Below are 6,798 nucleotides of genomic sequence, written 5' to 3'. Positions count from 1 at the left end.
AAGAGCACTGGATGAACATTAAGCAGGAATATCAAACCACTTCATGGTTCCTTTCGGATTTTAAGCCAACTCGGAGGATCACCATATTCCTTGGTACACTGCAAACCTAGCCCCATATCATGCACAGCCAAGTCTTTTGCAGGTCTATTATCATCCCGGGAACAATGAACCATAGAAGCCCCATACTGATCCATGTTAGTCAGCAAATCTTCTAACCCTGAAAAAGAAGCGAGCAAATGAAAGATGCTCAATTCCAGCATAACATTGACTGGATGCGGAGCCAATAATTTCCGAAGCGGTTCCACCCAAGTCAATGCTATTGTTAGAATTTGGTGGGCCTAATCAGCCCAAGCCCAATTTTAATAAATTCTGAAAATCTCAAAGGCCTATTCATGAAGTGGGATGAGAAGAGTGAGAATGGAAATAGTCCCACCTTGCTAGTTTAGAATGAGTGAGACCAACATATAAGAGATGTTGCTTCTCACCTAGTAAGCAAGTTAGCAAGGGAAATCTCCACGCGCGTTCCTCCTCCTCTGCTCGCCACGCCACGACACGCACACCGTGTTTCGTGGGTCGAGTTCGAGCCGGGTCGGTGCGGGGCTGGGTTTCTTATCTTTTTGTCACGCGCGTGAGGTATTTTTGGAATCTGTTACGGACGCATGCAGGTTCAAGTTTCCTAAACCAAACCGACATATACTTGTGTGACTCTATATATAGCCGCCCCGTCCCTCCGATCGGTACGCAACACAACCGAGTTAGGGTTTTGCCTGTCTCTCGCTTTTGCACCGTCGTCGTAGTCTACTCCATCCCGAGCGCCGGCGTGCACCAGCGATTGGGAGAGCAGGTCTCCGGAACCTTTCGCCTTCATGATCCTATACGGGAGAGGGCAAATAAGGTTTTTGGGAAGTGCTCCGCGCGACTGCTCGCTTTCCTGCAACAACGAGTCGTCTACCTCCTCGAACCGGTGGGTGCGTGACACGCCGCCGTCTTCTTCGTCAACAACTTCATCAAGCGAACGCAACAGCAACGGCCTCCTCTCCACCGAAACAGTACGTACACCGTTATTCGATCTACTGGTTAGCTATGATCTACGAGATTATACTATTGTTGATTGTGCTGTTGAATACCTCTAGTATATTCGAGATGCATGTGCTAGTTGCTACTGTCGTCGTGATCTATATTATGGAATTAATCATTATTTTTTCTCGAAATTGCTTAATATTCCAACAATCCAAAAGCTCTATTGTAGGCAATTTCCTGATTTAACTATGAGTTTAGCCGATGCATTGAAGCCGGATAAATTTTCCGGGATGTACTTCAAGAGATGGTAATTAAAGGCCATGCTCTGGTTGCAGACTCTGAAAATATTCTGGGTGACAGACGGCAAACCTGAGGGAGATTTATCTGAAGAAGCTCAGAATTTTTTTCCAGGATGCCAATGTTGCCTTTAGAGGATGCATTCTGAGTGTTCTTTCTGACTGTCTTTGTCATGTGTATATGCACATAGAAAACGGGAAGGAGCTGTGGGATGCACTGGATGCTAAATTCGGTGCAACAGATGCAGGCAGTGAACTGTATACCATGGAGTCGTTGAATGACTACAGGATGGTGGATAACCGTTCTGTAGTTGAACAGGCACATGAGATACAGATCATTGTGAGAGAGCTCAAACTTCTCAACTGTGAATTGCCCGACAAGTAGGTGGCTGGGTGCATTATTGCAAAGTTACCTCCTGCGTGGAGGAACTTCACCACGTCTCTGAAACACAAGAGACAAGAGATATCAGTTGAACAACTAATAGCGTCCCTTGATGTTAAAGAGAAAGCTCAGGCTAAGGACACCACTGAGAAGGCCGCTGATTTTCCGTCTAACGCCAATATGGTACAGAGGAACTTTCGCGGCAACGGAAAGAACAAAGGGAGGAAGTGCGATGTTGTTAACAACAACAAGCATGCGCAGACTACTACCTACAAGAAGAAGAAGAAAGTAAACAAAGGCGAAATGAATTGTTTCACTTGTGGAGAGCTCGGCCACTTTTCCAAAGACTGTCCTGATCGTGCAGATTGGAGAGGGAAAAAGGGGCAGAAGACTGTCAACGTCGTGACCGCCAGCAACACTGTGCTAATGTTCATGTATGTTCTAACATCTCTTTGTTTACTTCTTACCAGCATGGAAGAAATTCAACCGTCTTGATGGGGAATGGGTCACATGCAGCTGTTCGTGGTGTTGGTACGGTCTATCTGAAGTTTACTTCAGAGAGGATCGTGCGGCTAAGGAACGTGATGCATGTCCCCTCCATGAACAAGAATCTCGTCAACGGTTCCCTTTTATGCGGAGATGGTTTTAAGGTAGTTTTAGAGTCTAATAAAGTAGTTGTGTCCAAACATGGACAATTTATTGGTAAAGGCTATGAGTGCGGAGGCTTGTTCCGTTTTTCCCTTTCTGATTTTAGTGACATGTCAATGAACCATATTTGTGGCAGTGTTAATGATGATGCAAGTGTTTGGCACTCTCGTTTATGTCATATTAATTTTGGTTTAATGTCTCGACTATCCACTATGAGTTTAATTCCTACTTTCACCATTGCCAAAGGTTGTAGGTGCCATAGTTGTGTGCAATCAAAGCAACCTTGAAAGCCCCACACAGCGGCCGAGGAGAGAAATCTGACACCTTTAGAACTCATAAATTCTGATCTTTGTGAGATGAATGGTGTGTTGACAAAAGGTGGAAAGAGATATTTCATGACGTTAATTGATGATGCTACTAGATTTTGCTATGTTTATTTGTTACGGACTAAAGATGAGGCTTTAGACTACTTTAAAATCTATAAGGCTGAAGTTGAAAATCAATTGGAGATAAAGATCAAACGTTTTAGGTCGGATCGTGGTGGCGAGTATTTCTTCAATGTATTTGATGAGTTTTGTGCGGAACATGGTATTATTCATCAGAGGACGCCTCCTATTCTCCCCAATCAAACAGGGTCATTGAGAGGAAAAACCGCACGTTGACTTACTTGGTCAATTCCATGTTAGCCACCGTCGGTTTATCTAAGGCATGGTGAGGGGGAGGCTCTACTGACTTCATGTCATGTCCTAAATAAAGTTCCAAACAAAAATAAAGAGAAGACTCCCTACGAGGAGTGGATTGGAACAAAACCATCACTTTCTTACTTGCGCACTTGGGGATGTTTTGCAAAGGATCGTGAAGACAGGAGACTCTCACAGATGCTTGTGAGATCTCAAACTATGTCTGAAGACAACCGCGAGCTGTTGTCTCCCAACCCAAAGATGCCTATATCCTTTGATCGAGAGAAGGTTTACTTCAAGGCCCTGAAGAACGCTGAGCTTCGCCTCGTAAGGCTGGAGAATGGGCTGAAGTACAAGGAGGAGAGATCAGCTGAAGACCGGAGGTTTTGGTCTTTTGAGCAGCAGGACTACTATGCGCAGATTCTTCTGCCACGGACCCATTTTGCCAAGATGAAGTACATCAATGATGAATGATTCGCCACCAATTATCAGAGTGGAGTCATCACTGCTGCAAATGCTTTTAATAATATGCATCTGCTCATGTTTGTTCAGACCTGCCAGAATTGGAATGATGAGCTGATTCTTCAGTTCTATGCTACTTTCGGCAGAAAGGTCTGCAGATTTGAAGACAACTCAAAGGGCTACAACATCTACTGGATGACAGATGGTGACCGGGTCAAGATCGACCCCGGCCATGCCCGTTCCGGTCGTGGGCGCACTTGTGCCTGCAACAATGAGAAGCGTGAGGATCGGCAAAGGATGGCGCCTTCAAAGGCGGCCGAGAGCGGTCAGCGCGGTTACCTTGTGCGGCCGTCGGGCTTGCCGGGGCAGCCTCCTCTGCTTCGCCTGCGCCGGCGGGAGCATCCACGAGGATTGCCGCGGGAGAGCTGCCGCTCACTACAGAAAGAAGTTTTGTTCATGAGTTTGGCTAACGAAAATTGCGATAGTAGAGGCATAACGAGGACATACCGGCTACCGGCCCTGTCTCCATTGGGGCTGGGTCGCCAAGAGACACGCCCGTGTCACTGCCGGCCCCTGCGGCGGTGGGGTCGGCGGTGGCGCTGGTGTCGGCGCGCGTCCTCTTGCTGGGTGTACCGGGTGGGGAATCGCTCCTCGCCCTCTTGCTGGCACCCGCCGGCAAGGAGGACTTCGGGGGGTTACGCCGGAGTGCGAAACCCCGGAAGACCCCCCGAGCAAGTGGCGCCGTGGGCGCCCGCAGAGTCGTCGTGACCCGGAGGGCTCCAAGTGTCGTCGGCGAGGCCGCCGCGGCGCCGGGAGCCAAACTCGCGGAGGCCCCTGCTACCAGGGCGAACGCCGTTGCCGGGCGCCGGTGACCCCTGCAGGCGCTGGCGTTGCCGGGGTACCGGCGAGCACCCCGGGACCGGCTCCCGCCGCGGTGTCGGTGGCTGCCACCAAGGCAGAGGCCACCGCCGGGGCACCCGCGGCCCCTGTTGCTGCGGATGTCGTCGAGGTGCCGACGAGCGCCCCTGAAGCCGCCGCCGCCGCGAGGTTGGTGGCCGCTGTCGGGGCGGACGTTGCCGTCGAGGAGGTAGCCGCGGCTGCTACAAACGCCCTCGATCTTCTCACGATCAAGGGCACGCTGTCGCTGCTTTCCTCATCGTCGTCCTCCACGGCAACAACCTCCGGGGACGCAGCCGCCTGGCCCACCTCGTCGTCCAACGACTGGAAGGAGGGCTAGCTGGGATCGGATCCGCCCCTGCTCTCCTCGAGCACCTGCTTCTCGCGGGGTGCTTGCGGGGGAGTGTGCGGGACCCGGGTGGGGGTTTCGTCCATCAACCCCCACTCGTTGCAGGGCGGGAAGGCGCCGACGATGTCGCTGAGCGCCTTAACGCCGGCGTGAAGAGAGGAAACCCCCGGCGGGAACTCCGTCGATTGGAAGATCTCGCCGGAGATCCCCCTCACCCATGTCCTGAGGGTCTCCAAGTCCATGCCGTCCGCCTGGAGGCGTGTCCTGTCCCCGGAGCCTGTGTACATCCACGTGGGCCGGGAACGTAGCTGCAGCGGGGCAATGCGTCGATGGACGAAGGTACGTGCCACGTCCACGTCGGTGAGCCCCGCCAGCCGCAGCGCCTTGATCTTCTCCACGATGGGGGAAAGGTCGGCGTCGCGGTGGTACTTGTCCTGCCAGCCGTTCTGGGGTACCGGCAACCCCGTTGGTGACTGGATGAACTCCTGGGGGGTCCTCCACTCGGACCCAGCACCAGTCGCCCCGCCACTCTTTTTCAATCTTCTTCCCCGACCGGACGATGAACTCGGACTTCATCTGGTCACGGACGCGAAAGACCACCCCTGACGACATCGCCTTCGCGTTGTCGATGCGCGCGTAGAAGTAGTGGCGGAAGAGCCCCACCGACGGCATCACCCCCACGAACGCCTCACAGAGGAACTGGAAGGTGGCGAGGAGGAACAGCGAGGTGGGGTGGAGCTGCGCCACCCGCAACTGATAAGACTCCATCAGTGCGTGGAGGAACAGAGAGAAGGGCGGCACCATGCCGCAGAGGAGGAAGCACGCGAACACCCGGAAATCGTTGTCCTGGTGCTCGGCGCCCGTTGGGAAGATCTGCGTCTTCCCGTGCTCGTTGAAGCTGGAGGCGACGGCGTGCCGGAGCTTCCCCAGCGCCTCGCCGTTATAGCCGGGGCGGAAGAAGGCGACTGTGGCGCACATCTCCCGCCTCTTCTGGTCCTTGGCGGCGGCCGCTTTGATTGCCGCCTCGGTCTTGCTCGTCGCGGCCTTCTTTGAGGTTTGGACCTCCTTTCCCTTCCTGGTGGTAGGGGGCGCCATGGAAAGCTAGGGCGGAAGCTAGCAGGAGCGCAGGGATGCGAGATGCGGAAGAGGATGGAGGCGAAGGGGCAGAGTGTTGTTCCCCTTTTGGCAACAATGGAGGTTTTATGACGCCCGGCCGTTTGGTAACGGCCGGTTCCGTATCCTACGGGTGCGCGGGGATAACTCCTAATCACTGGGAGTAATGCCCGGAGTGGCCTTAACTACCCTATTTAGGGGGGAGAGTTAGGGCAAAAATCACGCGTCCACTGCTCCGCTTGTAACGGCGCCGTACACGCGGCAGCGAAGGGACGCGGGCCCTCGACTGATCGGGGCCCACGCGTCGGTTAAGGGCGTAGCCCGGCAACCAACCAGGGGGAGACCCTTCCGGGAACAGGTGATGCCGGCCCACGCCCGAGGGCTACTGTCACACCAATGGCACCCAGGGTACCACCGTTGCGCGACGCGTGGGCCCCGTTCCTGAGTTCCCGGGAAGGTGTCATCCCGGGGGCGCCTATGAGCTCCCCGGCAAGCTACCAGCCCGGAAGGGGTGAGCGCGGCTTCGGGGAACATTCCCGCCTGGGCACCTCCCGGGAAGCTACTTCCCGGGGGAGGATCCCGGGTGCGCTGGGCCCGGGTGCTTCCCGGGGTCGACTTGCCAAGACTGGAGGTTCCCGGGCGCATGCCCCCGCCTCAGGCGCAGGGCCCAGTGGTCAGATCAACAGCGCCACGCAGGCGCGTGGCGGGCACGAGACGCGCGGTCCCACCAAGGCAAGGAGTAAGGCGCACGGCTCAGTAAACAAGCCGACCGACGGGTAGTTACCCGTCCGATCAAAGAAACAGTGGTTGTCCAATCCTACCCTAGGGATTTAGGCCCCTAGCAGCGGAGGTGGCACCCATGCACGCCACCAGCTCACCGGGGGTAGTTGTATGCCTCCCCGCTAGACACTTGTAGCCCATGCACCGTGGCACCTATGCCTCCCCGCTGGA

The sequence above is a fragment of the Brachypodium distachyon genome, chromosome 5, assembly GCF_000005505.3.
Source record: "Brachypodium distachyon strain Bd21 chromosome 5, Brachypodium_distachyon_v3.0, whole genome shotgun sequence".
In the NCBI taxonomy this organism is placed as follows: domain Eukaryota; kingdom Viridiplantae; phylum Streptophyta; class Magnoliopsida; order Poales; family Poaceae; genus Brachypodium; species Brachypodium distachyon.
The sequence above is the reverse complement of the archived record's forward strand: the minus strand, read 5'-3'. Positions refer to the sequence as shown.